Below are 16470 nucleotides of genomic sequence, written 5' to 3'. Positions count from 1 at the left end.
GGAGGCGCCTATGATACGTCGACACGTGGCATGGCCCAACAGAGGCCCATTCCAGTGAAAAGGCTGGCCCACGGAAAGCCTGTTAACGGCTTGTTCGTATATCACCCATTTACGGCCTGCTAACTCCCAGCCCGTTACGGCCTATCGGAATTAAGCCCAGTAGCTTCATCTAGGCCGTCCAATATGATTCGAGCCTGTTGTAACTTCCGGCCCATTAAAGGCCCGAGATGAAACTGGCACATCATGAACAGTGTATCGCTTTATACCCATTAACGACCCATTATTCCATCGGCCGTTTCCAGCCCGTGTTAACTTTCGGCCTTCTAAGGGCCCATTTATCCTTGGGCTCATTTCTAGAATTAAGTTAGCTACGGTCCGCTACTGGCCTATTCCGTTTTGGGCCAAATTCAGCCCGTGGTTACATTCGGCTGTTTTCATAGCGTTATCAAATACGGCTTATTAACGGCCCGTTATGGTCCACGAATAGTACGGCCCATGTTTGGCGAAATGATGATACACCCCGTTTAAGGCCCATGTATCCTACAGCCTGTAGAAGACCAATGGATCCGACGGCCCGTAGAAGGCCCATGGATCATACGGCCCGTAGAAAGTCCATGGGTCCTACGGCCCGTAGAAGGCCCATGGATCCAACGGCCCGTAGAAGGCCCATGGATCCTACGGCCCATACGAGGCCCATGGTTACAATAGTCCATGGGTTGCCATGATTATTGTGGCCTAGTTACCAAAAATAGGTTATTATGGCCACTAGAAAAACGCGGAAAAAGAACTGCAGTGACTACAAGGAAACAACTAAACAGATACAATAAGGAAATAAATAAGCAAGCAACTAACGCTAGGCTATTACAGCTATTACACATATTACATCCACTGGGCATCAAAGTTTGCCACCAGTGCAAATATAGGGAACAAAGCAGCATATTACATACACTGGCCGTCAAAACTGGCCACCAGTGCAAATAAACGCGGCAGCAAAATAAGAGCATAACTGAAACAACTTTAGAAGAGCTCAAGAAACGTTATCCTGGGTATCCACCATGCTGGCAATAACCTTAACAAGCTTATTAGCTTTGTCCTGTTTGGCGCTAAAATCCTCCAACGCTTGCTGTTGCACCAGAAAGTATGCATCTGAATGCTCCAGGGACTTCCGCAGTCCTTCAGCTTCTTGTCGCAGCACAGCTGATCAATGTCTTTTAGCTTGTTACTGAGACTCAAGAAACCGAACTGATTCAGACATTGAGTTTGAATAGCTTGTGCAAGCGGTAGTGGCTAGTAACTCAACACTAAACCAAGACAGGACTTTGGGGTTGTCTCACTATCTTCAAGATAGTCTTCCTTAGCTGTTTTATCAGCTTTGTTGGAGACCAACAAGGATGTCTCACTATCTTGAACCTTATCTACATTACTTCCTTTACCATTGCTTAATAAGGGAGTCTTCCCCAATATTCTGTCAGCATTCTAAAAGAAGAAACAAGCAGACACATAACATGTTTAGCATGTACTAGTATATGAAACTCATTTCGGTGAACCAGTTCATTAGTAAGGTGGACATGATTAAACTACCAAGTCTTCTATTGCCAAGTACTAGTACATAATAAAAGCATCAAACAAACATATATCTATGTCCTATGGTTACTGCATTGTCTTGCCAAATCAAAATAGAGACACGGTTCAAATCATATCAGTTCAAGACAAAGCAGAAGTGAAAGAATACAAAGCGTGGGAAACTACATGGCACAACAAGATTTCAGATGGGTACCACGGGTCTACATGTACAACAACACTATTGGCTCTGTTGTGATGCTAGTAATGTGTATGATATGAGAAGTCAAATGTGTAGACAATTGAAATTGAGGTCAACAGAGCTATTGATAAGAGCAAACCTGTTAAAGAAACATGCGTGAGCATACCTGCTGTGCCATTGGAGTTTCGATTGGATCCTTCAATTTAAAAATTAAGTTTGTATGAGTAAATACAGTGATACAATAGCAAAGCTGTATGCACGATAGCAATGGAATCTTAAATTAGAACAGTTGTTCTTCAGGTTTAAGCACTTGTTCTACATGAACAGAGTACAGTAAGACGCAAGAATATAGTACTTTAAAATAGTAAATGAGCTCATAGACCTTACCACATTCTTGGTCCGGAACCAGTACAGAACAAGGCGTTCCCAGTCATCGTCCAGTAAATGTGTCTTAGGAGAACGTAAGGGAATTTGATGATTTTCTTTGCCAGTGAAATACGTTTTCTTCATGTAATTCCGATACCGCCACCAAGCATTCTTTTAGATAGCAGAGATATTAGCACATGTTACCTCATCCTGAGTTTCCAAATCGGTCCTTCTCTATAGAGAAAAATGGGAAAATTTGTTGTATTATAACCATCATGGAGGTAGAATATATGGGACAACGCAAAGTAATTGCCATGAATAACATTACTTACACATAACTCCTGGACAAACACCTGCAACTGGCATGTTCCTTCATCTTCAGTATAATATTTCCAAGATGGGAAGATACGCACATAGGATTTAACAATATCAAATGCGATAGATGCTAAACTATGATTGGCTGGTTGTGCTTCCTCTACAGGAATAGGCGTACTAACTGGTGGAGTTGGGGTTCGCCGTGGTAGTACTGGCCCTTTGGGCACTGGAGCTGCCTTACTAACTGCTCTTGTTTGGGAGCTCTGTGGAGGAGATGGTGCTGTGTCAACATGAACTGGGTTACTATCTGCTGGGGTTGGGGTTAGATTGGGTGAAGCTGGTTCTCTGTCCATCGCAGTAGGGGTACAATCTGAGAGAGTCTGGGTTATGTGTGGTAGGGTTGGTTCTTGTGCATTTACAACCGGGGTGCTATCTCCACCAAGAGGTAGCACTCTTTTATTTAAAGATTGTGTTTTTACTCCGCTAGATACTGGCATCACCCGCTCCAATTCAAATGGCTGATAAACAGGAAAAATAGTTGAATGTACAGACATTGTATGAGAGACAGATGCAATAGATAGTTTGGAAAAAAGCGGGCATGAAATAGTTGACATGTATATTTTTTTAACTAAAACGGATAGCATAACATAATTTCACATCTATGATGTCTATCTAAACTGGATAGCATAGGATAACATAATTCAAAGATATGATGAATAACTAAACAGGTTCGCATGACATAATTCACATACATGTTATCTAAGTAACCAGGATCGCATGTTTTAATTCACATATGTGATTTACTAGCAAGATGCCCATGCATTGCACAGAACATCAAAGATGCATTTATATGAGTAGTTTATCTTGAGAGAAAAGGATGAACGAGGGAAGGCCTTATTTGCAAATGTGGAGAGGGGTGTGCATATCTTTTTGCAAAATTGCCATAGTTTCCTTCCTACCCGTCAGATATAAATCGGACGGCCTATATGGCAGGATGGCAGGCACACCATCAACACCAACTCTGTTTTTTTATAAGAGTAGATATATGCTAAACAGAGGGCAGTCGGTATGATGTCTGAACTAAGAACATGGTGTTGAATATTGTGTATATGATGTCTAAAGTATGCAATGCAAGACACCATATGCATGATATGAGTAGTATAACCGTGCCAAGTTAGAGCATACACCTCGGTGAGGGAATAGGACTGGTCATCTGTCTCTGAATCCATCTCTAAGGAGCTATCGGGACCCAACAAGAGATCTGCTTCGACAGGTAGCATTGTCTGCTCTGAAGGCCTTGTTTTCACTCCAGATTTTTCCATCTCCCACCCAAATGGCTGATTCACAAGAAGAGTAGTTTAGTGTACAAACATTGTCGACAAATGGAAATGTAATGAAGAAAAGGATGGGCAAGATATCATTCAAATATATGATGCTTGGTTAAACAGGATGGCATTGCACATTTCACATATCATATGGCTGGCTAAAAGACATGAGACTGCATAATTCCCATATATGATATAGAAACTAAATAGGTGCCATTACAGAACATGTTTAAACTAAGCAGATGACATATATGATGTCAAAAGTAGGTACTGCAAGGCAACACATGCATGATATGACTAACATCTTCATGCCAAGGTAGAGCAAACACCTTGGGGGTACATAGGAGTGGTCAGATGCGTCTGAATCCGCCTCAAAACAGATATCTTCCCCTGGATTACAATCTGGAGAGGGGGGAGGGTTTGCCATTGAACCCACCATGGAGCGATGTCTGCGTGACATTGTATTGTCGTGCAAAACTTTTCTCTTTTTCTCTACATGTTCAGCATGACTGTGTACAATATCTGACATGCATACGAAAAAAATATGGTGAGATTATTTAAGGAGAGCATGCGGAAATCTAGAGTGATGGTAACAACCAGTGGACGGATCCAAAAATAATGATAGCAGACTGATGATTGCTTTAATTTAATAAAAAGACAGATGATGATTGCTTTACTATTTGTTTCCCACCCAAGATGAACAACGTAGGCATACCCTAGGTGAACCAGATATTAGACAGAGATACTATTCATTGCTGCCTCGATATGTGCCCGACAACAAATTTAGAACTCAAGTTTGAACATTAATTTGGACCTGACATGGAGTCTAAGAGGTGCACAAGATGATAAATTAGCAGGTAATTTAAGCAATGCATGACATAAGCAGAAACAAAAGTGTGCGACCTCTCTTGTGGACCCGTGTACCCCTCAGGTTCATCTGCTAAGTCGATGATGGTGATGCCGTTGTGGTGGGTGCCGGCGGCAGGGAAGGAGGTCTGAGGCGGCGAAAGATGGTCAAGATTCGTGATGTCTGGTTTGGTGGATGCTTCTGTCGATGGAGCAGCTCAGGTGAGCTAGACAACGTCACGGCAGGAGCAGGACAAACCACACAAAGTTTCCTTCGGCACCTACCTGTAACTGAAGTAATTCTGTAAGGGCTCATTTGACTTGCATGATTCTAAAAACGCGGGGATAGGAAAAACACTGGAAAAGATAGGAATGCACATGGTAAATAGAGCATTTTTAAACACAGGGTTTCTATCAACTTGGGTGTTTGGTTCACAGGAATTGGAAGAGCAGAGGAATGCAAAGAAACATGGCCAAAATAAAGTGAAACCATATGAAAGTGTGTACAGTTGGAATGTTATTCAGCCACTAATGCACTTGGTCTTGTTTTCATGCATAGGATTTTGAAAAGTAGGTCCAGGTGGATGTTTTGCTCCATTCCTTTCAACAAAATGCATGAATAATTGAATAGTAGAGTGCCATAGGAAATTTCCTATTGTTATGTTTTTCCCTTGAACCAAAATAGCCCTAATGGATCGACATGAATGTAGAGTAATAAGTGATGTAACAAGTGTAGAACCTCTTTGCTGTAGCCATGTCGACCTCAGCATCATTGGGTTGGTCGCTGAAGAAGTTGAGGCAGAGGTGGCTGTCGTAGGTGAGGAGGAAGATCTGAGGAATCTGTAGACGGCGTCTAGGGCACTGCTCTATTGTGAAGGATCGTTCTGTCGTTGGAGCACCTCCGGTGAGCCGTAAGACGTCAAGGTTGAAGCAGCACAAGACATACATCCTTAATCTCAAGTGGGATTCTAATAGCATCTCAAATAGATGATGTAAAATAGATGTAAAATTTACATCACCGAAAACCACCTGACTACAACAGATGAGGTAAAAACTATTGACTCTGAACTTAACTATTGAAACTCAAATTTACTGTGGAATCTGAATGTTACTGTCGAAACTGAACGCAATGGTAGCAGAGAGGCACTTGACATGTAGTTTAGGGAGGGCCTGCAGTTCATATCCAACCAGCACCCCTGAGCCGCCAGCCACCACCGGTCGTACCGCCGGCCCCCGTGCCGCCTCGCCGCCCCAAAACAACTCCCCACCGCCGGTCCGCCGTCGCCCCGCCGCTCCGAAACAACTCTCCATCGCCGATCCGCCCCCCACCCTGAACCCTAAGATAGATAGTGGGGTTCCTCTCTGGCGAGCCCCCTTCCTGCTGCGGGTGGTTCTTCCTTAACTCTAGCGAGCCCTCCCACCCCCTGAAAATCGACTGACCCAAAAGTCGATTTAGTCGACTGAAGTGTAGCTAAATCGGAGCAGAGCAGCAGCACGAGCGAGGGGGAGAGCAGCAGCAACAGCACGAGTGAGAGTCGGAGCACCAGCAGCAGCGCGAGCGAGAGCCGGAGCAGCAGCGTGAGCGAGCGAGCGAGAGCCGGCGCAGCAGCAAATCTGGCTGGTATGGATGCTGCCGCCGAAGGGGCCACGCACTGGGGGAGAGCCGCCGTGGAGATATCGCCCGCCGCGCCGGCTTCGAGGTAGCTGCTCCATGGGGGTGCAGGATGGAGCACCGTCGGTGCCGGGAGGTCGAGTTAAGGAGAAGGTGCGATGCGATGAGTGTACAACCTCTTTGGTGGCGCCGAGTAGGCCTCAGCTTCTTCCGAGGAGTCGGTGAGGATGCTGCGGTTCCAGTGGAGCAAGTTAAGGCGGAGCTGTGGGGATGGAGCAGCCGCGATAGACGAGGCGATTGTCGGAGCAGCTCCTTGGAGGTGGAGGACGGGGCGGCTGAACCAGCGGGACGACGAGATGGACGATGGATCCTCATCCGGGGAGGTGGACGAGGGATGTCGAGCTGTTGCGGTGGACGGCGTCGTCAGAGAAGAGGCTGCGGCTGGGCAGCGGTGAGGTGGCGGATGGAGGAGAGTGGGGTTTTGCGGCTAGAGCGGAGAGGTTATGGTGGCCTAGGATTTCAAATGGCGAAAAGGAGGCGATGGGAGGGGCGAACCATGACTTAGGGACGCGCTTGTCCAAAATGTAGGGTGTGTTACAAAAGTACGCCCACCGATTTGAACTATGTCACGTCCCTAGTTCTGGTATGACCTAGACTAGCTAGTCATGTGTGCATCATGTCTAAATTTCATTTAAATTTGAAATGGGGATCTGTGAAACCCTCAGAATCATTTCTGGAAATGACCCAGATAAAAATTGCTCCAAAAGGGTCCAAGAAAATGTTCATGTTGCTCTCTGAAAATATTGGACAGAGATAAAAACCAAACCAATATTTTTAGGAGACCATAAATATTTATGTTGGGCATTTGGAATTAATGCAGTAATTATTTGCTTTGGATATATATTGTTATATATATAATATTGTCCAAAAATTATGCCATTTGTTGAGGAGTTCTGAAATAATACCACTAGCCCCTATAAAAATTGGCTTAAGTAAATAAAATGGTTTAGTATTTTTATTAAACCAAACAAATGTCAGAAAATTAGGAAAGAAAAAGAAATAGGAAAAGGGAGCTTACCTGCGGCCTGGCACTGTGCGGCCTGGCCTGGCCCAGCAGGCCGGCCCAGCTGACTGGCCAGTGCCAGTCGTCCCCTTCCTCGCGCCAGGAGGACAGGGGCACGCGCTCGCCGCCCGCGCGCATGCGCGCCACCTCCTGCTTCTCCCCTCGTCGCCTGGATCGCCCGAACGACGCCACGCGCCGCCCCGCACCTCTCTCGCTCTCTCCCGTGCCCATTCTCTCTTCCCCCTCGCTCTCTCTCTCACGGCCGAGCGCTGCCGTCGCCACCGGCCACCGTTGCCGTAGCCACCGCCACCCCCTCGCCTCCCCGGCACGCCCAGAAGCTCCGCCACGTCGCGGGCTACCTCTCCGTCGAGCCACACGCCTCGGGAGGCCCTGGAGCGCCGCCATCGCCATCGTCTTCCTCCTCGGGCTCCGCCGTCTGCCGCCGTCGATTCGCCGTCACCAGGTCTCCCCTGAGCCCGTTGTGCTGCTCTGCGTGATCGCCGTGAGCACCTCCCCGTTTCCCCCTCTTCTCCCCGTCGTTCCCGCGTCGTAGCCGCCGTTTCCTCCACGGCCGTAGCTCCTCGCCGCCGTCCATGTCGCCGCCGTCGCTCAAGCCACTGCAGCCCGCAACCACACGCGTCACCGTGTTCATGGTGACGCCAGGAGGCTGTAGTGCCTCCCCGCTCGCTTCCTCGTGCTCCGTAGCCCCGCAGCCGCTCGAGCCCGAGCTCCGGCCGCCGCCGTGAGCTCCGCTCCGGCGAGATCCGCCGCCCCCGCAGCCTCTCACGGGCTCCCCTGGATGCGCGGGAGCGCGGGCAACCTCCTGGTGCCCCCAGGCGCCGCTCCCGTGGCTTCTAGTGGGGACTCCGCCGTGGCCAGTGGTCGCCGGCGACGAGCCCTGTCGCCTGAGCCTGCCACGTGGGTCCGGCCTGTCAGGTGATTAGCTTAGTGCTAATCACCACCTAACCTAACCCCTGACACTGACCAGTGGGCCCCAGCGCCACTAACACTGTAATTAGGATAAACCAACCCTCTGTTTAACCCTGTGTCACTGACGTGTGGACCCCACACGTCAGGTTTGACTTGGTCAGCACCGTTGACCCGCTGACGTAATGATGACGCAGTGCTGACGCAATATACCCCTTTTCTGGATTGAAAATTAAACCAGGAAATTCCAGAAAATGTACAAAACTTCTAAAATTCATAGAAATTCAACCGTAGCTCAGATTTAAATAATTTATATATGAAAAATTATCAGAAAAATGCAATCTATCCATCTGTACTAGTTTCATGCATGACAAACCAACTTATACCTACTGTATAAGTGAAAACATATAAATGGCATATATAAGGACTTAAATTAGAGTTGCATTTGAACCTTTGGTTCAAATGGATCTCTTCCAAGTTGAATGCTAAATGCATTGGCTCAAATACATCACATATTCATGCCATATTCATGCATCATATTGTTGCATATGATTGTGTTTTGACTGTCGACACCGTTCCCTCTCGATAGGTCCTGCTCCGGAGAGTGTTCCAGAGTACCTGTCTGAGGAGCAGTGCCACCCTGTTGATCTACCAGGCAAGCAAACCCCCTTTGTTCATTCCGATACAAACCTACTCTCTCGCTCCTGCTCTCTTTTACTGCATTAGGACAACAACGATTCAACTGCTACTTTATGCTGCGGCAGTTGAACCCATTCCTCTGCATGACCTGTCATTGCCACAGTAAATAGTTGAAACCCACTAGCATGTGTAGGAGTTGAGTGAGCCATGTTGTGTTCCTACCATGCCTTGCCTGCTATTGCTTAGAGTTGTGTCAGGTCTGGTTCATTGGGAATGAATTGGAGTGTTACGATATGTTCTGGTGCCGAGAGTTAAGCGTGTGAACACGATTTGGTAAAGGTAGCGGTGAGAGGCCATGTAGGAGTACATGGTGGGTTGTCTCATTGGGACCGTCCTTAAGAACCGAGTTCTGTGTAAGTTGTCCAATGACTAGCTACTACCACACATTGGGTTCCGGTAACTCGACCCCTCTCGACTTATTAACCAACTTGGTCTCTGTCCAGGAGTTGCAACTAGTTTCTGGTGTTTGTAGGTGGTGCTATTTTTCTACCGAGTGGCACCCGGCAGGGTGGGCTTGGGACAGACTAGGCACACGTGGCCTGGTGTACTGAGTGGCACCCGGATGGTGGGCTCGGGAACCCTGCACACATCGTTTGGGGCCGTGAGCGACACCCCGGCCGGATCTCCTTGCGGATGGAACCCGAATAGGCGATAAACCTGGACTAGAGTCTTGCGTGGTTAGTCAGGTCGTGGCCGACACCCTCGCCAGGCTTCCGCTTGAAGGTTGCCGAGGTACATGACGTGTACATGGCGGTAAGTGGCGAGAGCGTGTGTGACGCAGTACACCCCTGCAGGGTTATCATGATCTATTCGAATAGCCGTGTCCTCGGTTATGGACTTCTTGGATGCTTACGTGGTACATAGACAACTTGAAGTGGATACTCTAAAATGCTCAAGATAAGTGTGAGTGCTATGGATGGCTTCTCGTGGTGAGACGGGAATGAATCCATAGTGGTGTATTGAGGTGGTGATTAGTGGACTCGTGTGCGCCTTCTTACCTCAAAGAAGTTTCTCGTAGTCGTAGAACAGGATAGCCACTGAGTCAAAGCTGGCTTGCTGCAACTAAACCCCACACTACCTTCTTGATACAAATGCATGTATGATAGGATCTGATGTAAGTCTTGCTGAGTACCTTTGTACTCATGTTGCTTTAATTATGTTTTTGCAGCAGAGACTTCAGTCTTACTAGTAGTTCCGCTTGGACTTCGACGAGTAGCTTGTACCTCAGCTACGATCTTGAACCCTTGGGAGGGTCTTGTAGATAGTCAGGCTTCTCAGCCTTTTTCTTTGTAGTTGTCTGTACTCAGACATGTAATGCTTCCGTTGCTTGTATGCTCTGAATGATGGGTCATGTGACCCCTGTTTGTACTTAATGCTATGTGGCTCTTCTGGGCCTTTTATCTATATGAGTTCGCGTTATGTTGTGATGCCATGTTGTACAACACATACTTGCATGTTATGCGTACGTGTAACGTGTATTGCTATGTGTGGGATCCGACAATCTAGTGGTTTATCCTTGGCAGCCTCTCTTATGGGGAAATGTAGTCTAGTGCCTCCTTGAGCCATAGTAGTCCGCTACAGCCCGGTTCACCGGAGTCCTGCTAGCCCAGCACTACTGCTCTGGACACTTGACTGGCCGGCATGTGTTTCACATCGTTCCTGTGTCTGTCCCTTCGGGGAAATGTCACGCGGTGACATCCGGAGTCCTGCCTAGCCTGCTACAGCCCGGGTTCCCGGAGTCCTGTTAGCCCAGTGCTACAGCCCGGATTCACACGCTGCTGACCGACACGTTCAATGTTGATTCATGTATGCCTGTCCACATACGTTAGTGCCGCTTTGGGTTCACGACTAGCCATGTCGGCCCGGGTTCTCTGTCATATGGATGCTAGCGACATTGTCATATACGTGAGCCAAAAGGCGCAAACGGTCCCGGGCCATGGTAAGGCGACACCCGTGGGAGTACCGTGCGTGAGGCTGCAAAGTGATATGAGGTGTTACATGCTAGATCGGTGTGACTTAGAATCGGGGTCCCGACAAACTAGCGGACCTTTTGGCTTAGGGTTAGATGGGGGATTTCGCGTGTCGGAATTTGGCAGTTGGAGGGAGTTTTCGCACGCGTTGTAATATCGGGATAGCAAGGCGTAGGTTGTGAAGGCGCCAGTTTTGGGTGCACGATATCTGAATTTTCTGGATATAACAAGGCGCGAGTTGAATATTAGGGATAAGCCTAACGTGTAATATTGTACTTGTACGTACCAAATCACTTCACACTTCCCTCAATGAAAAAAAAATGAAAAAATAAAACTATTCACCCCACACAAAGAGAGAGCCTTGTCCCGTTTTACTATACAAATGCTATTCAAAGCTACTCATACCAACATGTTATGTCCAATTAAATTTTTTCGTTGGCTGTATAATGCATGTAACCTACTCATACCAATATTTTAGTGCATTCCAAATGTCTATACTACTGCTGCAATTTGAACTAAATTTGAATTCGTTTCTCCATTTCAATAAGAATCTACAATCATGATTGTTGCCAACTTCAACCATCATTCGTGTATTACTTTAACAACACACCACATGTTTACTATAGAGATAGATATGAACTATGTTTACTATATGAACTCAAATTCTAGTTTTTGAATACACTTGATGTTGATTCCAAATAATAGTACCTTTGATGTACTAACTATATATTCATAATCTAAACCATGTTCCATACGTACACCGTGTTTCTCACTCAAAGTATAGTGCCCCGCCCCCTACATTATGACAAGTATTTAGCCTTGACCTGCAAAAGCCACACATTAGCCCAAATTATAATCAATGTTCTATATATTATATGTAATACTAGCAAGATGCCCATGCGTTCCACGGAACATCAAGATGATCAAGGGAGGCCTTATTTGCAAATGTGGAGAGGGGTGTGGGTATCTTTTTTCAAAATTGCCATAGTTTCCTTCCTATCCGTCAGATATAAATCGGACGGCCTATATTGCTGGATGGCAGGCACACCATCATCAACAACTTTGTTTTTTATAAGAGTAGAGATAAAATATATTATATGTAGTATAACATGTTCATAACCACACCATGTGTATCACCGTTATATATATTCACGCATGCGTCGGTTTAAAACACTATGATAAATTCTTCAAATATCCAAACTCACTTTTTTATAATGAATTATGATCTCTATTCGTCTTTTCCACCCACACAATCCCCTTATCTTTGTAGCTAGCGCTAACTTTATCTCATGCATGCACACGCCTGCATCCCTCTGACCCTCCCTCAGCATTCTCTAGCTCCATCGCACAAATTCGTCTTTTCACTTTAGGTCGTTGACCCACGGTGTGTGTAGGCCCCCAGCTCCTTCTTTATGGCACACATCGATCGATATGCCTCTCTAGCCAGGTGTGCCTACCACAGACACAAGCTTTCCCTCTTCTCTTCTCACCGTCCATGCCTCACTCCCAACCCTCTTTTCATCGATCTCGTACTCGCACACTCCTTTCCCCTCGATATAGTATGCCTCTCGCACCACCTCCTAGATGCATCCCTCTCTCTCTATCCTTCTCCCCGGGCCTTATTTGCTTGTAGCACATACATGCATGTATGCCGATCGATCTCCCTACATATACCTAGGTCGAATTTAACTATTTTCCCCCACCCATCGATCGACGTACCTCACAAGTTATGTCTCTCCTCTCTCTGAAAAAGGACGATTGATCTATCTATGTAGTTACATCTGCTTACCACAGCCATATCGTCCCCCCTCATCATTCGTGCATGCCTCTTGTCCCGTCTCTCACACGCACGTGCGCAGACATGTAGCCATCCCCTCTCTTATTGGTATTGCAGCCGTGCCCTCCGTTTGTAGCCTCTCCCACCATTTGTTAGAAGCAACACCACCACCACCCCCTCCAACACTCTAGCTTTGTCTCTTTCCCAACCTTATTCCTATCCTACACATATGCATGGATGCTGATCGATCTCCCTCAATACATAAGGTAGGCCTCTCTCTTCCTCCACACATATACCAGTCATTGTACCTCTATAGTTAATTAGGTCTCCCCCACCCCACCCCCACCACACACCGATAGTCGAGCGCTGTAGGTAGGTATCCATGCCACAAAGACAAACTACACTTGTCCCCTCTCATGTTCCAGTAGGCCAGTCACCCTATATCTTTGACGTGGGCACACAAATTCGATGGCACTCTATCGATCGCGCGCACACACACACACGCACACACACATCATCCCTCTCTTCGATTCTATGGATACCTCAACCCGATGATACCTCCACTCTCTTCTCGTGGATCGCCCCCTCTATATATATATGATATATCCAGGACTCTATTTCACACACATTGCATATGTTACATTTTTTGATTGAAATATCATCCACATATATTGCTTGTCTATTTCTCAAACCCCCTAGAAAAAAAACACTCATGAACCCACACACTATGTCTCTCTATGTTTGTATATTTCTCACACAACCCCTAGGTGCAAGTACTCACGCTTCGTGCCCAGCCACACCCACGCGGGTACACGGTGGAGCTAATTTCTGTATGAAATGGAAGCCCACGTGCTAATTTGAACGTGTGTAGCGGTTGTTTACCTACGGAGGTCGTGTACCACGCGTGCACGAAACAAAGTTCGACTTGATGCATTGGCGCGTTATTTTTAAATAAAGTTATATCGCTCAATGGCACGCACACAGAATATAAAACAATTTTTTATGGAGAAAAAGGTAGTCCGCTCCACTATATACAATGGAGCCTGCCTGCCTGGGTCTGTCTCTCTTCATAGTATCTCACACAAGGCGGCGGTGGCCTCTCTCTCTCTCACCGTTGGTCACTGATTCGGCGCATCCCGTCCGCCGGCGGAAAGGGAGGATGTGCATCGTTTCTCCGTTCGATGGCGCCGAGGCAGCACATCCCGATCTGCGGTACCCGCCATTCTCTCTGACCAAGCTCTGGCGCGGTAGGGCCGAGGCCACCTGCTCGCTGCCGCAGTATGGGCAGATCCCGCCCTCTAGCGCTCTCCTAGTTATATCCTGACGACTCCCAGGTATCCCCTCTGGCCTTGCTGCAATGCCCGTCTTCCCACGTCGCTGCATGTGGAAAATCTTGCATGTGGATCTTCCATAGTTCTTTGCCCAAAACATAGCTCGTCCGGCGTACATTCCATATTGCAATCTCGTCCTCACACCGTTTTAGACAAACACAACCGTGTTGTTATCTTCCCTTAGGACAAGGATTATGCTTCATTTTTGTCGTCGTCTCATCAACTGTTATTGGCCAGTAATTGTTTCCTTTCTACCTCTTTTTTGCAAACAGGGCTATCCATTTCACCTCGTTGCTATTGTGACCTTTTGGTGAACTGCACAAATCACTTTTTCTTAAGAGTGTTTTGTGCAGTTGTAGTAAAATGTCACACGGGCAACGTCTCTACATTTCAGTGCGACTGCACAAAGGGAGATTGGTTTTGCTCTATCCTCCTCATTCAACTCCGAGCCTAATCTTCTCCAACTATTTGCTTAATCTTCTCCAACTAGTTAGTCTTAACAGAGACTACAAAGGTGACCGGCTTCTATTTGTGATGTTTATTGTTTAATCAACAGTCCTCCATTATTGTAACCACACTTAATATCTTTGGAACAGGGACACTCAGCTCTATTTTAGTGGAACTGCACAAAATGATCAGAATGTTGCATGCTCCAGACAGCTACTTTTTTCCCAACATGCCTTGTTGATTTAGACATAGCTAGGGGGACATTGCTGCCAATGAAAGCATGGATCGATTTTAATCTAAGACCTTCTAACAACTTTGTCTTCAGTTGTGCTGCAAATATTAGCTCTGATCTGCTAATCATTGAGATGCATTAGCAAGGAAGTTAGTTTTTTATTGTTTCCGAAAGAGCATGGATGGCAAGACACACGAAACAAAAGCTGAAAGCTCAGAGCATTGTACAATTTCTTGTCGCTGTAAAATTATTTGTATAGTACGTCAATTATGTAAACAAATGCTGGAAGGTTGATAGCATTGCCAGAAGCCTCTTCAGCATCCGGGTCCATGTGCCATGCACAAAATTATACTTCCTCCGTTCCTAAATATTTGTCTTTTTACAAATTTCAAATGGACATATTTTAGAGTGTAGATTCACTCATTATGCTTCGTATGTAGTCACTCGTTGAAATCTCAAGAAAGACAAATACTCCATAGTATATTTAAGAACGGAGGGAGTAGTGCACAACTGCATGGGAGACTCAGCCCGGTTGTTGCACCGCACTAAGAGTGAGTAGTAATGAGCAGTCAAATCATAAGCCCCACCTTTCCCACTGTAAGTTGCTCGGAAGAAGCAACCATCAATACACTCTTCTTTGAATCCGCTCATACTATTCCCTCTGCCACTGTTTGTAGAGTGCGCTTCAAAAAAGAAGAACAATCTCTGGGACCAAGGCGACTAGTGATCAGCCTGAAAAATAGCATTGGTAGTTATAGAACGGCGTCTATTACTAGAGGAAATAATGCGTACACACATGCATGCAGTGCTTCCACCCCGGGTACACACATGCATGCACTTACTCCACTCTGTAGTACATCGAGAGAAAATTGTGGACTTGATTGCGGTTACCACGCCCTAATTAATTGAGCATTAAACCAAACACATCTAAAGTCTCTGTGGTGGCGGAAATGCATGTAGATAAATGCATCAGAATGAAGCGCGCCCTGTAAACTATGATGGAGGGAGGAGTAGTATGAAGGTGCAAAACCAAGTAAGCGTATGGCCAGTCGGTCAATGCACTTACTCTTGGCATATCACTGACATGTGGGACCTGAGTGTGAGCAAACCGATCTCAATTGATGGCAAAATGGCGAACCCGCCATTCCTTGAGAGAGTCGAGGAGCAAGAACACACAGACAGGCTCGCACGGAGGCCAAGATATATTCGAGCATTGCTGATCGATATCATCATTACATGTTCGATGTTTTTTAACACTACCATTGGGCAATCGTTTTCCGCCCTTCTCCCGAATAAATGTGTACTTTATCAGAGATTAAAATAAAATAATAGTACAGATGCTCCACCATGCTGTTCTAGTAGTAGTACTACTCGTACAACTAAACCTTGTGCTTGGCTCTTCGCCTCTTCGTGAAGGCGAACAATGATGGTACTCCGCATGTTGGGTACTACAGTGTATGCCTCTGGCAATCTGACACCGAATGAACTGCTGCATGTCCACTGCCTGGGCGAGGGTAGGTTGCATTAGTCAAAAGGCGTAAGCGAGCTTCACCTTGTCCTGCAAGCTTCTCCTAGTTCTGCGAGTTGACGGGACACACCAAAAAGTAGTGCTACTCCATACTCCCTCCTTTCCGGTTAATGTGGCTTAATCTTTTTTGAGGGTAAATGAGAGAGCTTTATTCATATATAATAATTCTTAGGACGATCAGCCAAGAGACTGGCCACTAGGAAGCGAGGTACCCCGCAAAAAAGAAGGAAGCGAGGTGTTTCATCAAGCCAGCTCTCGGCCACATTCAAA

At 46.4% G+C, this 16470-nt stretch overlaps 1 long non-coding RNA gene across 6 annotated transcripts in view; it reads left to right on the top strand.

Annotated features, from left to right (window-relative positions):
• Positions 1-16470, top strand: part of LOC109761839 (uncharacterized) — a 49332-nt gene that overhangs the window by 28648 nt on the left and 4214 nt on the right. The window contains exon 3 of one of the 6 annotated variants that reach the window (XR_012202335.1): positions 14266-14989. The exons of 1 other annotated variant lie outside the window; for it this stretch is intronic. This is a non-coding gene — a long non-coding RNA (uncharacterized lncRNA). 4 more of the 6 variants (XR_002232604.4, XR_012202337.1, XR_012202338.1 and 1 more) reach the window with 4 other exon arrangements.

Source organism: Aegilops tauschii, chromosome 2, assembly GCF_002575655.3.
Source record: "Aegilops tauschii subsp. strangulata cultivar AL8/78 chromosome 2, Aet v6.0, whole genome shotgun sequence".
In the NCBI taxonomy this organism is placed as follows: Eukaryota; Viridiplantae; Streptophyta; class Magnoliopsida; order Poales; family Poaceae; genus Aegilops; species Aegilops tauschii.
The sequence above is the reverse complement of the archived record's forward strand: the minus strand, read 5'-3'. Positions and strand labels throughout refer to the sequence as shown.